The following is an 18,386-nucleotide window of genomic DNA, read 5'->3' on the forward strand; positions in this document are numbered from 1 at the left end:
ACACCTGCAAGGTCATTTGCTGCTGTTTTTCTGCCTGAGTCAGAAAGCAGTCATTTTAAGTTTTCTTCCCTGCTTAATAAAGGATTTCTCTGTGAAAACAGGTGTTTGGGTGTGGTTTGTGCCTAATCCAGGGTCTGGGAGGGAGCCCCCACTGGGTGAGAGTCCTTTTAGTCACGGTGTCTCTTCATAGCAATAGAAGCCCTAAGATATATGTCACCCATCCTTAATATTGCCCCACCACAGTTTATAAATAATCAAATTTAAAGGGATGAGTACCCTATGCCATGCCCTTGCCAGCACAATCGCTTGCCCTCAACAAGTATCTTGCATTATTTTTAACTGGGTCCCTCAAGCTCCTTAATCTCCCTGTGCTCTGAGGGCTGCAGTACCCTCAGCATAGACTTTATTTCCCTCAAGAGTCTGCTACGTGTCGCTGTAGGTGAGGGAGCTCCAGCCTGGAGTTAGCCCTCCCCAGCGTATATCCCAGGGGAGTCCCAGCTCCACCCTTCTTCTGGCCAGAGGTGAAGAGAGGAAGATACTTCCTGCCTGTACCTGAGGTACCTAGCAACCTTCCTCTTCCTCCCAGTTCTGGCCGGTTCTGTGTTCCAGCACCTGTGTAACCGTGACTGGATGTTCGTTATAAATGCCCAATCCAAACCACGCCCAGATCTGCTGCGATGGCATCTGTGTCCTAATAACATTCCCAGAGAACATGAAGCCCTAAGCAAGAAATGAACAGTGAACTTAACCTGAGTCCTCTGCTTGGAAAATTTAGTTTCACCTATTGCTGTTTTCAACATGGCCACAGGGGGGCACCAGAGCTAGGCATTAGGTAAACAGTTTGCCAGTCAGTCTGAAAGGAAAACATGTATTCAGATGATTTTCCGCCTAGACAGGTAGGTATATGAGCTTCTGCCCAACAACAACAACAACAAATGTGTTTCATTGGAAAAGTCCTTGCGATGGGCCTGTCGATCAAAAATAGGAGGCTGGTTCCCATCATGGAAACTCCAGGGCACAGGCCTTAGACTCCTAGTACTTGTACTGCTCCCACTGTGACCAACCCTGTCTCCTGTCTGGGCCGAGTGTCCCCATGCATGATGTACAGATATTTGGGCTACAAGGTTCCCAGGGTCCCTTCTGATTCCAAGGCAGCAGCTCAGACTGTGGGGGTCATTTTTTTCTGCAGCCTTCTCTGCTAGGCCCCAGAACTTGGAGAGGAAATGGAATACGGCTCTACATCCCTATATCCACAAGTAGAACACACTCCTTGCCTGTGGTTGGCCCTGGGAGACGTGGCTTGCTGGAACTGGGGTTCTGCCACACCTGGGTGTGAAGGTTTCCAATCCTCAAGGTTGGGAACAAACAGCACTTTGGTCTCTCTGCTGCAGAGACTCTAAACCTCAGTGGGGAAGCGTGGAATGAAGCAGGAAATCCACGTAGCCATTCAAAGATGGAAGAGCTGAGGCCCAGGGAAGAAAACAGCCATACCCTAAGTCCCTATGGTCCAGACACTGGTAGAACAAGCAATGGAACCCAACTGTCAAAAAGTCAGGAGCAGCACCCCAATGTTGCTGCTTCGTCCGAAGCCCCTGGACTAGGGCAATCAGCCCACATCCACCCTTCCAGGAGCAGCTGCCAGAGGAAGGCAGAGGAAGGCCAGGACACAGGAGCTGCCCATGGTCCTAACATGTCTGCCTAGTAATAGACTCCTGTTCTTGTGAAAGGCAGCCAGACAACGTCCTATAAAAGAGCCTGTGGCACCCAGGAGGGCAGGACATAGACCAGGCAGGGCCCCATGTAGTGGTCAGGGAAAGCCCCAGGAGGCGACTCGTGAATCAGAAACATGACATTCAGGGATGGCTATACAGGCTTAGGAACAGCAGCCGGGCAGAAGGAAGAGCAGACACAGAGGGCATGCGATGGGTTCATTGTGAGAAACAATAATCTCCATTTGTAACAAGAGTCCTGGAGACAGAGTAGCAAAAGAGACACAGTTTAGCTGATGGTTTTGAAAAGCCAGGTGCCTCAAAAATTAATATGGGGGAGGGCAAAGAGGTGGTTCTGCAGGCAAAGGCCCTGACCACCAAGCCTGATTGTGGGGTCCCTGGGAGCTCTGCTGATGGCAGAGAAACAGACTGCAGGAAGCAAGAAGGAAACCAGCTCAGCATGACTTAGTTAGCGAGGCCGGTTCAAACTGCTGGAGTCTGACTCCAAGTGGTTTGCTTTTGACATATTTAAAGACAGCACAACTTTGGAAAAGGGTTTCCTTGTGACAATGATCACAATAAAGCTTAAGGCATGGCTACATCAAAACCCCTTTGCAAAGCACCTGTGACCTCCCCCATAAGAATGGGTTCCAGCCGGGCAATGGTGGTGCATGCCTTAATCCCAGCACTTGGGAGACAGAGGCAGAAGGATCTTTGTGAGTTCAGGCCAGCCTGGTCTATAAGGGCTAGTTCCAGGACAGGTTTCAAAGCTACACAGAAACCTGTCTTGAAAACAAACAAACGAAAAGAATGGGTTCCACTGACTGAGAAACAGTGCTCGGGATGAGGGTCTCGGGAGGAAGGGTTTGTAATAGCAAACTCTTTTGCAAAGTCCACGGGACCTTTTTCATAAGAATGGGGTTATTCGGGTGAGCCCTGAATCTACAGAGAGAAAAAAAGCTATTTAACAGCATCCTTCCCAGTCATCTGGATAGAAAACAGGTATGTACATCCCTTCCATTGAAGAAAAATGGCCGTGTTTAACAATTCTGGCTTCTCTATCACTATCTGTGAGCATGGGGGCCTAATATCCTTCTACACACACACACACACACACACACACACACACACACACACACACTTTTTTTATTAAAATAAATAAAATCTAACAGCCTAGAAACTATATTAGAAAACCTTTAGATGCAAAAAAACATGCTTAGTAAAGTAGATACAGAATCAACATGAAAAACCACCAATCGTTAGGAGCAGTAACACTGGACACGCTGAAAAACAACAGGAAAACATTCTCATTCACAATACTGTCAAAAAATTATATACCCAGAAATAGCGTAACCAAGGGGCCATGTGATCTCTACAATTAAGATTTTAGGCACTGCTAGGCTTACTCTGGATATGGAGGGCAAATAAAACCTTTCCTTCCCCAGAGAAAAGAAAAAAAGATTTTAGGAACTGAAGGAGGAAAACTGCAGAAGCCCCTAGAAGATGGGAAGACTTCCCACGTTCACAGAGGGACCGGCAGAATTAATATTGTGAAAACAGCTATATACAGAGCAACATTCAGATTCAATATTCTCCATCGAAATCCCAGGGTCATTCTGTGAGCGAATACAAACAAAAAAGACCAGAAGATTGAAATGGAAACACCTACGATTCTGAATAGCTAAAGTAATCCTGAGCAAAGGGAGCAGCGTGGCAGGTACCACAAGCTCGACATTCAGGTTATGCTACAGAGCTACAGTTGCAGAAACAGCAAGGCACTGACACAAATGCAAACAAGCAGGCCAACAGACACAGGACCTAAACAAACCCACTGAGCTCCAGCCACCTGATGTTTGAGGAAGGGGCCACAAATCTACGCTGAAGAAAAGACTGACTCTTCAAAGCTTGTGCAGGAAAACTGGATAGCCACACAGAACGGGTGAAACTAGATCCCTGTCTCTCACCCCATGCAAAAGAAAAATCAATTTTAAATGGATCAGCAACCTTAATGTAAGACCTCAAACTTTGAAGCTGTTACAGGAAAACAAAGGGAAAATATTTTAAGATCTTGGCACCGGCAAAGACTTTCTGAAAAGGACTCCAAATGCCTAGGGAATAATAGCGGGAACAGACAACAGGGTCGCAGAAACTTCAAAAGCGTGTGCACAGCAAAGAAGCCATTAACAGAGTGGAGACAGAATGCACAGTGGGAGAAGTTCTCTGCTAGACAGACATCTGGCGGCACACATAAAGACTATATGAAGAGCTCGAAAGAGTGTCAGAGGTGACGTCTCAACTGTCCACAAGGCTCCTGGCAGCAACTGAGACCTCTCACCCCTCCCCACCCCATGTCTCCACAGGTCTAAGCTGTCTGCAGCTGAGCCTGGAGGGCGTTGGAAATTTGAACCACTTCTGAATTGAGGTAATTTTCAGTGCCCCCTCAAATCTGAAGTTCTGCATTTGAAGATTTTCCTCTATTGTTTCCTGCGACACAGAACAAGGCGTCCCCCTCCCACCAGCCCCTGGGCTTTGTAAGGAAGACAGTGGGGACTTGGGGGTGAAAGCACTTCACAGCAGAAGTAGGGGCGGTTGCCATGCACCGCCCCCAACACACAGCCTGGGTGTGTGCGATGTTCTTAGCGTTTCTTCTCTGGAGCCACAGGAAATGTTCCAGGCACACCTGTTGGGTTTGGAACACTGAGGGTGGGGCATGTTGTAGCAACGTTTGGGAACACTTGGACCCAGAAGGTGTCCATAGTAGCTCTGGGCATATCTGTGGCTTCCTGCTCTGTGGTGGGAACAATATCCTCTTGCTGAGGTTGTCCCGTGGATGAAATGAGCCATTGGGTATGGGTGTGGTCCAAGCACTCAGGGAAGGGGGCCACTGACCCCTGGAGTGACTATAGAACACCAGCTCTGACCAACCACCGTGTGCCATGCTGCATTGGGACAGCTCCGCAGCCCAGAGTCTATGGAGGGGGTACTTAGAGGGGATCATGGGATTTCTGCAGCTCTAAGGGCACCCCATAGGCCAGACTCACTGATGTCCTTGTCCAGGCTCAGCCATCTGACTTAAAGGTAATTGCTCTTGAAAACCAAGATGCCTTGAGCTGTAATTGGGTGAAGAAGCCACCGGGTCCTGACAGTGAAATGTCACTCGTCACTAGAGGAGAAAGATCCATGAGGACCGTGGGGAAGGCATCTAGCTACAGACACTAAGAGGGAGCTGGCCACTGGGATGCTGCCTGATGCCAGCTCCATGACATCCAGGCAAGGAGAACAGTGGGGACAAAGGAACAGTGGACAGACTAGACATCTAGGCCAGTGACTCATTCCTCCTGAGCCTTCATGGTTCCTTTGTCTAAACCCAGAGAGCATCCAGGACGGAGATCCCAGAGGGAAGGTCCAGCTTTAGGGAGATAATGTTCTGCCGGTCCTCCTGGGAGCTGGAAGTGCACGGTGTGGGAGAGCCGGCAGAGAGAGGGAGGAGGGATGTGATGATATCCAGTACTTTCTGCTCTGTTTTGCCGTGAAGCTTAAACCTCTCCAAACAATGAAGTTTATTTAAAAAGCAGAGGAGGATCCCAACAGTGGTGGCTCAAGCCTGTAATCCCAGCACTTGGGAGGCAGAAGCAGGCAGATAGCTGTGAGTTCGAGGCCAGCCTGGTCTACAAAGTGAGTTCCAGGACAGCCAGAGCTGTTACACAGAGAAACCCTGTCTTGAAAAGCAAACAAAAACAAACAAACAAACATAGCCAAGGAGGAAGAGGACAAAGGGGGAGGAACGGAGTCAGCACCTCCTCCTGGGAGCCTTTCCTGACTGACGCTCAAACCTGAAGGCAAGCCTTCTTCCTGCAGGAATCTGTACCAGCACTGTTTTTTTTAACTGGCTCTTCCCAGCACCCCCTAGCCTAACCTGTTCTTCTATTTCTAGTTTCCCAGCAGCTAGCCCATTGGTCCCTGGAAGGGATGGGTTGCCTCAGACCCTCTCACTCTTGCCTTAGTAGCAGAGAGGCCTATGGAACACAGCAGTGGCTGTCTAAGGAGCTATAGCCTTCCTGCCTCTTCTGAAGACAAGATAGACACAGGGACACAGAGACGTTGGATAGACACATGTACGTTGGCACACACAATCTGTAGTGCCACTGCTGCTGTGTCTATCTCTGTGACACTCTGGGACCTGAACTGCCACCCCTGAAGCGTGAGTCCTGCGTGGACTTTCATGGTCACTCCTCCTATCACACATGATGCAGATGAGGGTCTGGACACAGGAAGTCTCCTGCCTCTATGTGGTACCTCAGCGGACTGCCTAGGAGCAGACATCCCCATACAATGGTCCTCCTCTGAGGGGCCGCACCCTTCTCACAGCTCCCCCACACCCTCCCCACATGAAATTTCCCAATGCATCGGGTGACTCACTAGCAAGTGGTGGTGGTACACGGTTGGCTGTCACTCTCTGCCTTCAGAGGTGGGTAAATCACGACTCAGACTCACACAGAGGCTCAGAGCTCCGAGAGACAATGCGGTGTGTGTGCACATTGGGGAGTGTGGAGGTGTTGGTAGTCGTGGGCCTGATGGAGCACACAGCCCTGACACACGAGCCGTGTGACCATCACCAGCTCAGACTCCCACTCCTTGTACTGTGATCCCCAGAAGACTATGGAGTGGGTGCCACTGGGCTGAAGGAGGGAAAGATAGAGAAGGGGTGGGAGTGGGGGTGCTGCCCAGGGCCATGCCGGAAGGTGGGGGGAGGTGAAGAAGGATGGGAAAGCAGAGGCTCTGCCACTCAGCAGCTGTGCAGTGTGAACCTTAGAAACCTCCGTCTTTGACAGGAGGGACAGAGAGGTTACAGGAAGATCCACGGAGCCCAAACAGCAACACAACCGGATATAGCCAAAGCCTGGGAAGCCTGCACAATGGAGCTGGGGAGGGGGTAGGCTTAGCATGACTGGGGAAGCCCCAGGACTGCTTAATATTCAAGGTGTTCATGCGCACTTCTTCCCAGGACTCCAGGGGAACTCGGGCTTCCAGGCCAGCTGCTGGGATTGGAGACCATGCTCCCCCAGGGTGTTATGGGATGAGGGCCTCCTGCCTACAGTGGTGTCTCCAGGTCTCACAGGCATCTTGTTAAAGCAAAGTTTAGAGCTGGGTGGTCTAGGGTTGGGCTCTGCCTTTCTACATTGACGGCAGTAATGCTGTTGGCATGGTGACATTATGACCAGCTGACTTAGCAGTCATGGGTAAAGTTTCTGTATTAGTATCTGTTGTCATGACAAAACACTATGAATACAAGCAATGCACGCAAGAAAGGGTATATTTAGCTTTTAGTTCCACGTCACAGTCCAATCACTGAGAGAAGTCAAGACAGGAACTCAAATAGGGCAGGAACCTGAATGCAGGAGCTGATGCAGAGGCCATGGGGGAGTGCCGCTTACTGGCTTGCTCAGCCTAATTTCTTATAGAAGAACCCAGCACCACTTGCCTAGGGGTGGCACCACCCACAGTGAGTCAGGTCCTCTCAAACCAATCACTAATTAAGAAAATGTGCTATAGTCTTATCCACAGGCCAATCATTTAAGGGTTCCTCTTCCCAAGTGACTCTACCCTGTGTGAAACTGACTTAAAACTAGCCAGTAAAGTGGCCCTATATATCAGAGTCTCCAGGGACCCTAATACAATGAAGATGCCTGGTCCTATCTCATTGGGTGCTGGTGCAGCTAGTCCCCCAATCCTGACCTGCTCCATGTGTTACCACTAGCAACCCACAGGACTAAAAGCTCTCAGGTTCAGGCTATGGGGATAGAGATGGTGTCTTAGTTAGGGTTTCTACTGCAGTGAAGAGACACCATGACCATGGCAACTCTTATAAAAGAAACCATTTAACTGGGGCTGACTTAACAATTTCAGAGGTTTAGTCCATTATCATCATGGTGGGACATGGCAAGGCAGCATGCAGGCAGACATGGTGCTGGAGCAGGAGCTGAGAGTTCTGCAGACATCAGAAGTGAACGGTGTGCTGGGCATAGCTTGAACACAGGAGACCTCAAAGCCCACCCCCACAGTGACACACTTCCTCCAACAAGGCCATACCTACTCCAGCAAAGTCACACCTCCCTTTGGGGGCCATTTCCTTTCAAACCACCACATACGTTAAGTCTCTAAAGCATTTGACCTGGTCACTCAGGGGCCACAGTGTTCAACACTGCTTGCTTCTCCTCTGGGCACTGAGTTTTTCATTAGATGACTGTCTGTTTAAATGGCAAGGGGTTGCTTACATTCTCCCCAAGGTCATCTTTGTGAAAGACCAGAATTTTCACACCCCACCCAAGCTTATCTATGGGAACTTGGCTGGGTATCAGGGACCACAGAGCCACAACTCTGGCATGTTATCACTGACTGTACATTTCCTATGGCTGCCTTGTGATAACTTGGTGGCTTCCAATCACAGAGATGTCCCTGCCACCATTCTGGAGTCAGCCCTCTGAAGTCTCTATGGCTAGGCTGTCACCATGGAGAAGTAGTTTTGCTCCTTCCAGCTTCCAGTGGTGGCCAGTTGCCACTACACCCTTCCAAGTACAGCATCTTTGACCTCTCTTTGTCCCAGATTCATCTTCTTCTCTGATCCAAACCTCTTGATGATCTCTCTAGACGAACACCAGCGATTATGTCTAAGGCCCACCCAGACACCCAGGCCGGCGTTCATGCATGCATGGTCCCACTCACAGGATTCAACAATCAGGCCCTGATACCGATGATTCGTCTCCTAACATACCAGTGGCCTGAAAAGGTCCCAGCTCAGCTCTCCTGAAGATAATTCACCAGCCCCTGACCTTAGTGTCTGTGAGTTTAAGTGAGTTTGACCCTGTGCCTGGACCTGGGAGGAAGTCAGAGAGGGCTATCTGCAAAAGGGAGCTGCAGTGTCGGGGGCACTGGAGTGGAGAATCTAAACATCATGACATCATGGGAAGAGATCAGGATCGGGATGTGGGAGGAAGACAAGGCAGGTGGTCCTGGTGCTATAAGAAGGAAGCTGAGCAAGCCATAAGGAGCAAGCCAATAAGCAGCACTCCTCCATGGCTTCTGCTTCAATTTCTGCCTCCAGGTTCCTGTTTTTGAGTTTCTGCCTTAACTTTCTCCGTGATAGACTGTGTTCTGGACACACAAGCTGAAATAAACCCTTTCTTCCCCGAGTTGTTGGGTTGTGGTGTTTACCACAGCAACAGAAACCCTTATTAAGACACCCTCCTCAACCCTGCTTCTTCCTTTGTCCTCAGGCCCTGCCCAACTTCCGCATTAATTCAGAAATTCACAGCCGCTTTCCCACTAACTGCAGCTTTCTGATTTCTGAGCCACAAATGGCTTTTTTCCTTTAAAGAATTAAAAATAAATGGCAGTGGCACCCCGAAAGGAGTCTTTCATGCCCTGTGTTCTCCAAGTACCAAACCAGACTTCCTTCCTTCCTTCCTTCCTTCCTTCCTTCCTTCCTTCCTTCCTCCCTTCCTCCCTTCTTGTCCACTTCTCAGTTGTGATCCTAGAATGGCCTGACTTCTCTAAGAGAAGCTAGATTGCATTTTTTTGGCTGTGGGTTAACATAGACTTCCCTGGGAACCTGTGGTATATATTTCGAGAGCCCCACTTGGCAGCCCCAGCAGGAAGTTACTGGCTCAGATCAAATCAGAGCTAAACTGGCCACCACTTCCTGTTCCTGGCTGTACTCTGTCTTGGAGTCGCCTCTATGTTTGGAATGTCATGGTCAGAGCAGAACTTCACGGCTCTTCCCCTCTAAAAAGCGGCTCAGCACAGCTGCTTGCCATGTTGCGTGTTTTTTTTCTTCTACCTGACAGATGAGTCCTGTCACTACAGGGAAAGGAGCCTTGATGTTGTTCCAAAGTCCTCCAGAAACTTGGAACCCCTCCTTTGGCTGTGACCCTTTCTTGCTGAAATCCCACAAGGATGTCTCCGTTTCCTTGGGTCAAAGGGTACATCTGCAGCCTGGGGTCACTGCCTGCTTCTTCTCTCCTCTTGAGTTCCCCTCTGTTCTATTGAACCTCCCGCGCATCTCCTTTTTGGTGTGTGTGAATGTATGCACTTTTGTGTGATGTATGTATGTGATGTGTGTTTTCCCTCCTCATTCTATACTGTCCATCCCTGCAGTTAGCTATCTTCCAGTTTGCTAATCTGCCCTCACTTCTACCATTCTTTTCAGATTTGCCTGTGACTTTGTTCATTTTTCAGCTCCATGGAAAAGGCAGCGTGGTGCTTTCTGAGACTCCCTGTGCAGTCGGAGGCAATTTTAGTCAAATCTCTTTCCTTGGCCACAGGAAGATTTATTTAATCTTTACTCACCATGATCTTGCCCCACTGTGGTCTCTGTATGGCAGCTTATGCAGCATCCTGAGAGCCAGGCTGTTGTGATCTCCCGGACAGTGGCCAGAAGGGGTGGATGACCAAGTTACACATGCCTTTAGAGGCCGTAAAGAATGAGTAGGCAAAGTCCAGCTAGAGCAAGCCTATCTGTGCTGAGCCTTGCAAGGGTAGCAGGATGCTAATCCTCAGGGTGGGCAAAGCCCCAGCCCTCCCAGATGGAGGGGAGGTGGCCCAAGTGTGAAGAAAAGAAGAGAAAAACTCACCAAATTGGTTTTTAAAGAACTTTTAAATGTTTGAGAGATAATTAGGAGGGAAGAGCTTCCCAGGAGGAGGAAACAGGTGTGTGGCTTAGCTGTGGTTTGCAGGAGGTGGGATGGGGAGAGGTGGGAGGTGGGCACTGAGTCAGAGGAAGGAGAAGTTCTGGTGAATGTCACACAATAAAGTGGCCCTATGCTTATGGTGAGTGCTATGGATCTCAAAAATAGATGAAAACCATTACAGAGATGACAAATGTTTGAGCTATGTTTACCCTGATTTAAATCTCAACTTCTCTCTTTCTCTCTGGTGTGTGTGTATGCGTGCGCGCGCGAGCGCTCCTCAAACAGTAGCCTGTATAAGTTTTATGTATTGGTTAAAGCATATTTATATTAGCAGTAGCAACACAAACCTTTGTTCACCACTGTGAAGCTTAGAGGAGGTCAGGCCTTTGAGGTGCTTAGGTTACTAAAAGGGGTTGAAGTCTTTTTGAGGAGTGCACCAATTACTCTCGTTTAATTAGTTTCTACTGAGCAGGTTACGAAATATGGTGCCTGTGTTCTCCACTCTCCACAGCCCACCTACCCTTCTGCTTTCTGCAAACATTGATGCAGGACAAGGCCCTTGCCACATGCGACTGCCTGCTCCTGCCTTCTTCCACCCCCAGAACAATGAGCCAAATAAACTTCTTCCCTTTGCAAATTACCCAGTCCCGGATATTCTGTCATAGCAACAGAAAGTGCAGTAAGACAATTAGTTACCATGGAAATGCGAATTGCTACTGCAGGGGCCACTTTCCCTTTTCCATATTGGGAAAGGTTATAAAAATTTTAAAAATGTCATTTCTCTGAACAACTCTCAGAAACTTGTTTTGGTCAAACGCGGCTATAGGTCCGAGAAAGCCACTGGCATCTGGTGCTCCCGCTTACTGGACTTGACCCCTGGGAAACAGTCACCCCCACATAGGGGGTGAACCAGAAAACCTCCGCTTATAAAAGGGCCCTGGAGGGAACCAGGGCAGGGCTGCTCTGCTGGGATGAGTTTCCTTTCTCCTCACTGAGCCTCTCCAGCAGCTGCAGAATTGAAGTATCTGGTGAACCAGGTGCCGTTGACAGAGCACGGTTGGGGTGGTTCAGTGGACAGAGACTACTCCCCCTGAGACGCTTTCCTGTCTCTGTCGGCCTGAACAACGGTTGCTGCACCTGCACGTAAGCAAGACAAGTTCCATGAAGTGGGAAGTGCGGTCCAGAGAAGAAAGGAACACAGAAACTAGTCCGTAGCTCTGATCTCCAAACCACACCTCTCAGCTACCAAAAAGAGGATCAAAAAGAAGGGGCCTTCCAACTGCCTGAGCCTGGCGTTATTGTCTGGCTAATCTTTAAAGCCTGCTAGTCTGCGTTTGGTTTTGGTCATTTAAAGGAGTAGTTAGTGGCACGTGCACACTTATTTGAGCCACACTTTTTTTGTATTCGCTGCAACTCTGGGGAGTCCTCTGTCTATCTCGATGCCTCGGACTTAGGGCTCCTGGCACGAAGGGCGCGCGGTCCACAGGCACTGCAAGAGCCGATCTCAAGTGTAAAAATGGGGCCCCCGGGTGCAGAGGTGAGCGGAAGGTGGCGCGACTCTTGCTCCTGGGTCCAACCACCTGTTACTCTGTTGGCTCATAAGCTTGGATCAGGAAAGAGAGTTCTGGAGGCGGGGCGGCTAGGGGGCAGGACCGGGCCGAGTTCGCTCCAAGACTTTCACTGTGGGCTGGCCGGACCCGCCCTCCCGGCGCCATCTGTCCGCCTGTGGACCAAGAGAGCGCGTCGCTGCAAGGCGAGGCGTACGGTGATTGGCGAGAACACATAATGATTGGCAGGCTCACCGGCCTCTCATCGGGCCGAGTCCCGGGAGCAGCTTCAGGAGTGGAGGGCGGCTGAGGCTCCGCCCAGGCCCCGCCCCTTGCCTGGGGCCGCGCTGGTTGCAGGGCCGAGCGCTCCGCCTTGCTTGCTCTGTTGGCCGGGGAAAATCTCCGCGGTTTCTGAGCAACTTTGCTGCGGGTTGGGAGGCCCAGCACTGCGGCCGGTGAGTACTTCAGGATCGTTGTGCCGTGTCCTTGGCTCTGGGTGTGCAACGGCAGGGAGGGTTCCGAAGCGCTGGGAGGCACGGCTCTGCCGGCCTCAGTTTCCCCTGATGGGTGGCCAGGCCCCAAGTCAACTCCAAGTTGCCAGAAGTTGTAGGCCAAGACTCGTTGCTCCGCGGAGCCCGAGACGCCTACTGCCCCAACCGGATCGGGTGTGCCCCAACCGCGCGCCCCTCGTCCAGCCCCGGAGTACTGGGCACGCCTGCAAATCTCCCCGCGAGACTGCGCTGCGGATCGGACAGCCGGTCATCTGGGGCTGTTCACGCCCCAGAACTGCCCTATCATGCCCTATCTCCACCCTACCCCACCTCCCGCACAGGGCCCCACAGGACCTGATCCTTGGGGCGTTTGGGGCTGTTTCAGTTCTCAGTGAAGGAGGCAGGACAGCGGGAGGAACCCTTGTGAACTGCTTGGAGTGACCACCCTAGTAAGAACCGCTGACTGTGGTATGCCCCTAGCTCTGGTATGCACCGCACCTTAGGAAACTTAGGTTCTGATCGGATGACTGTCTTCTGGAAAATCTGACCCTGTCCTTTTGGTGTGATTGGAGCTGTGTCCTTTCACCGTATTTGGTTAGTTGACGTTATATGATAGTCCAATAAACCAGTGTATGGGTTCCTCAGAACTACCTCCCTGCTACCGCCACCTTCCACCCCAAGTGGGCCCCTAGTTCCAGGGATAGGACTTAACAGTTTTCATTTGCCACTAGAGACTCAGTGGATTTGGGACCTGGCCAGGACCACGCAGCTAATGGACAGAGCTAATGAGCCTCTGCCCCCAGCAAGCAAGTGCAGCCCTTCCTCCCTCACCTTGGACAATGACCCCTGGTGGTTGGCTAGGACTTTCCTATCTCTAGGCTCCATCACTCACTCAGAGCCCAAAAGAAGTGGGAAGGGGGGCTGACTTCCTGCCCTCACACATGTTGATCTTGGTCTCTAAGGTGCTGATGACACTCACAGGTACTTTTCATCAGACTAGGGATCTAGAGAGAGGTTCTTTTATTTTTCTACTTCCTTCCTGAATGCTCCTTAGACACAGGCAGCATCCGCAGGAGATGCCCTTCACCTTCTTTCCCACGTGGAAAATGTGGGGAGTGCCCCAGTGCTGGCCTCCCCTATGCCTTCAGAAGGTTTGGGGCTGGTCCCACAGGAGACCTAGCTCAGTCTTGGTCCCAGAAATGCCTACACTGTCTGACAGATGCCAAACACAGTGACAAATGGGTAGGGAGCACTATGCTCTGTAAGGCACCCCTCCTCCCACCTCCCCAACTTTAGGAGGAGGCTGAAGTCCCCAGACGCATGCCAAGTCACTTCTGAGTCCCCACTTCTTAGTTCCTCTTACATCTTAGTCCGGTTACAGCCTTCTGTGTTCCCTGGCTTCCCGTCTACCCCAGTGCTTACCCTGTCCAGGCCTCTCACTCTGTCTGGATGGCCCCTCCTCTCCTCCCTGCTCTTCCATGGCTCCAGGCACCCTCAGTGGCTCTTACATTCTTGGACCCATGGGACCAGGCTCACTCCTAGCCTGGCATTTCTGCTGACCCCCCAGGGGACTGATGTTTGTCTATCTATTCACCCCTTCCCCAGGACACGAGTACATCTAATGCTGAAAAAAATCTCCTTTTCTCTTGCGTTTGTCCCGAAGGCTTAGCCAGGCCTTTGCAAAGTCCCTAACGTGGCCCTTTCCATGGTTAAATGAGAGCTTCTCTGTCCGTTCCATCACTGTGGCTTCTCAACCAGGCTGTCTAACTAGATATCACCTTCCTACCAAGACAGATGCTCGGAGATTAGCCCTGGAGCATCTTCTCCTGGGCAGGGAGGCTCAACATCAGATAGACCCCCCAGTCCAGCCTGCTGAGCCACACAGCCAGCCCAGAGCAGGACCACCACCGCAGCCCATGCCCCTCCCAGCTCACTCTCCCTCTGTCCCTGTGAATTTGTCACACTGGGAGAGCTGGACTGTTCCTTGGTTTGGACTTAATGCTCTGGGCAAAAATAGGCATCTGGGAGCCACAAAGGGCTTTGTGACCTTGTCTTGAGGGTCAGCCCTGTGCCAGAGGGCTGGGTCAGGCCAGGCCAGAGTGGGCATCCTAGGCCAGGGGCTTGGTCACTGGTGAATTTTAAAATAATGTTTCATTTTAACTCTCCAAATGCTCCACATTCATGATAGGAAATAAAGGAAATGTATTTTTAAGGTAAAATAAAACCACCTATGTTCCTTACTCAGATGGTACTGCTGTGGGGGAGGGGCATTTCTTCCATATTTTTCTACAGATAAATTTTGTTTTCATCCGAAACAGACCCAGGATGATTACCAAATCTGTTTGGAACACTGCTTGACTGTGTATTTTGCTTTCTATCTTTGACTCTCTGTACATAAGATCATGGTTAATAGCTGTGCAGTGGGTACCATGTGGAGGCTGAAGACTTTATCCCTGGGCTCTCAGAACACCAACGCATTGCTGTGAGGAATGCTTCTGGGTGTGAACCTCGCCTGTGTCTTCCGTGAGCACTATGTGGAAGCAGAAATGCTGGTCATCTTGACTTGCCCTGGGGCTTATTACCAAGGGACTGAGAGAGAGGCACCGTCCCCTGTAGACCAGAATGAAGCTATCCTGGGAAGGTTAGAACTTTCCGGATAGAAGGCTCCATGCGTCCTATAGCCCCAACCTCAATAGAACACAGTTAGGCAGCCCTGCCCAGCGTGGCTTCTCCGGGGCTAGCCACTCCTCAGCACAGCTCCTTGACGCTGACATTTTTGTTTAGATGGGATAAAAATATGCCCTGGTGTTCACAGGGAAGGAATGCCAGCCACTTTGTGTTTGGGGCTCTTACTCAATGATGAGTTCTAAAGCCACTGCTCTGGCCACTGTGCATCTGGGGCCAGAACTGAGTGACGAGGTTCTCGTTCTACAGCCAGGGATTTCCAGTCCTAGGAGGGACTTGCCTAAGGTCATTCAGCCCTATCAGTCCCAGTGCCCTGAAGCCTGACTGCCTAGTGTTTCAGCTTGCATTCATTAAGCCTAGTGTATGCCCTGAGGTGTAGCCCTGAATTCTGGACTCACTGTGGCACCAGCAGGTCCTTCCTGCCCACCCCCCATATCAGGTCTGATGATCTAATTCTTGTGTCTCTGTGACCAATAATTCCAGGAAACTGTTTTTGCATTAATAAGATCTTTGCCCTAAACTAGACTTGGCCAGTGCCCCCAGAACCTGAAATGAAGTCCCCTGCTTTACCAGACTTCTTTCTTTCTTTCTTTCTTTCTTTCTTTCTTTCTTTCTTTCTTTCTTTCTTTCTTTTTCTTTTTGGTTTTTTTAAGACAGTCCTAGCTGTCCTAGAACTCACTTTTGTAGACCAGACTGACCTCGAACTCATAGAAATCCACCTGCTTCTGCCTCCCAAATACTGGGATTAAAGGCATGCACCAATACCGCCCGGCCTCACCAGACTCCTTGTTTTGAATAGTTTTGCTTTGACTGCTGTATGCACTTGGTCAGTTACGTAGGAACGTAGCAGTCAGCTATAGCCTGTCTCCCTGGCACCCTGGCATTTCCTTTTATAAGGTGTTTTTCACCTGAAGGAGAGGCTTTCACACTTGGGTCTCTGTGTGTTCATATGTATGCATGTACTCATGGATGTACACGTGAATGCATGTGGGAAGCTAGAGGTCAACCTTAGCTGTTCTTCAACTACTGTCCACCTGGATCAGCCTGTCTTTGCCTCCAGAATTACTGTATAAGGCTTTTGTTTTTACACTGGGATTGGGGATTGAACTCAGAGCCTTATGCCTGGTAAGCATTTTTCCATTTGAACTATTCCCAAAGTTCCCCATCTAGGGCTTTTGTTTTGTTTTGTTTTAAAATGCCTCACCATTTACAGGTGGCTTTCTCTTTTACCATATCCCTTTGCACCTGATGTGAAAGGTGTGGGGAAAACCGAGGCAGGGAAGCTAAGCAGCCATTCCCCATGGTACCTGTGACTATGTAGTGCCCTTTGGTCAGGAAAGTGCCCTCTTTTCCATCATGGAGAGAAGACAGAAGCCCTGAGAGCTAGTGTTTAGGGCCTCAGAAGAGGCCTCTGGGAAACCCTGACCAATGTGTAGCTGGAGCTGCAACTGAAGGTTGTGAGGCTTTGTATGGGGAGGGGTGGAAGGGCTCCCTGAAGGACATTGCAGGCCAGAAGCATGGAGGTAGCGGTTGCTTGGTGCTATGGAATGACAGCCAGTGTGCCAATGAAGGGACCAGGAAAAGGGTAGGGAACATGCAAGGCCTCTTTCAGCACTATGTTTGCTGAGGTCGGAGGAATCACAGGAGTGGGTTTGAACCCAGCCCTGGCACTTCAAGCTGTGTGAACATTTCCTCCTCCTTCCAGACCTCAGGGCCTGGGTCTGGAGGCTGAACAGTTTCCTCATCAGGGACCTGGAATGGTGTCTTCCTACCTGCTAGATTCGGAGGGGCCCGCAGGAGGCGCATGTGAAGGCTGAGCAGAGCTTCTGCCTAAAGACAGGTGCTGTGCTTTGTGTTTGTGGGGCAGGGGAGCCCCTTCTACCTTTCGTGAAAGTGGAAGCGGTACCTTTGTTCCATGGCAGGGGAACCAGTGGAGGAGGCAGCTTGCAGGTGACCCTGTCTTGAGTCTGAGGTGGTCTGGTGGTGAGGTGGCTCTGTGTGGGGAGCACAGCCCCTTGTTCGCTGCACTGTTGGCTGTGGCCTCCCTTGGGTCTGGGGGCTCCTATGGGTGTGAAGTCTCTGTCAGTTTGCATATCCTCATGGGTCTGTGTGTCCCTGTAGATGTACGATGTGTAGTCCCCCATTGGTCCGCATACCCCTGTGGGGCTGCACATTTAGCTAGCTGATAAGGTCTGCAAGGCATTGCCATTCCCGGAAGCCTGCGCTCAGAGCCCCGCTCTGATTTCCAAGCAGATTCATGAGACTTGGTCATGCTTTTGCTTTTAAATATCTCTGGGGAATGTTTTAAAATAAGGGCTCAAGAAAACATAAATAAGAAAGTAAATTGAATTAAGGACTCTGCCCTATGCAGGAGAATGTTAGATTGAAATCTGCTCTGCCCTTTAGACACAGCTCCCCTCTGTGGGACCCATTTGTAGCTGGGGGTGGAATGGAAGTGGAAGAGTCTGTGACTAGCGTAGAGGCCTGGGTCCATTCCTGGCTTTTCTAGTGGTACAGTGTGCAGAACCACCCATCTGGAAACTATTGGCCGGGTTCAATACTGAGACCTGGTCCCTTGCAACTTGGTCTTGGGTTCCCGTCCTCACAGTCACCCTGAGCATGGAGCTATGTCCTAGGTCCTAGATATGGATGCTGATGCTTAGGAAAGGCACACGGTTGTTCAGGATCACATGACTGGTAGCCCAGACCAAGAGATCAGGGACCCTTGGAGTCAGAATTCTATTTCCTCTTAGCTAGACTCCCCAGCTTGTTTCCTTACAAGTGATGAGGAGGACAGACATGGCCTTGACTTTGTGGAGGGTCATTTGGGAATCTGAGGGATGGTCTCTCCACATTCCAGTGTCCAGGAGTCCAGCAGTTTCAGGAGCCTCTCTCCGTCCCCTCAAAGCCCTTCTTGGCTTGGGATCCTCCAGTGCTTGCTATTCTATGGTCTCTGCTCATGACTGCCTTAATGATGACGACCTGTTATTTTCCAAGTTGCTAAGCAACATGCAAGGCCCTTTTGCTGACCGGTCAAGCCCTTTCACCAGTGTTGCATACTGACCGCTCTCCAGGCGATTCGAGAGCTGGCTTTTTATAATGTGTATTAAAAGCTGGGGTGTATGGTCCTGAGACTAGGGCCTGGTCTCTAGGGCTCACCAGTTGTGCCCCCTACCTCAGCCTCATCCCGTGTGCTTACTCTACCCGAGTGTTAGTTTCTTTTTAAAACGGTTTTGTTTTTATCTTGTGTGTATTTTATTTTATGTA

General features: G+C 50.4%; 1 protein-coding gene across 1 annotated transcript in view; it reads left to right on the forward strand.

Annotated features, from left to right (window-relative positions):
• Nucleotides 1-12,267: 12,267 nt before the first annotated feature.
• The window catches only part of Wfs1 (wolframin ER transmembrane glycoprotein), a 28,318-nt gene continuing 22,199 nt past the window's right edge, over nucleotides 12,268-18,386 (forward strand). The window contains exon 1 of the mRNA XM_048414974.3: nucleotides 12,268-12,398. The gene's annotated coding sequence lies outside the window, so the exon portion shown is untranslated. The remainder of the gene's footprint in view (nucleotides 12,399-18,386) is intronic.

The sequence above is a fragment of the Myodes glareolus genome, chromosome 8 (genome assembly GCF_982192425.1).
Source record: "Myodes glareolus chromosome 8, mMyoGla1.1, whole genome shotgun sequence".
Lineage (NCBI taxonomy): Eukaryota > Metazoa > Chordata > Mammalia > Rodentia > Cricetidae > Myodes > Myodes glareolus.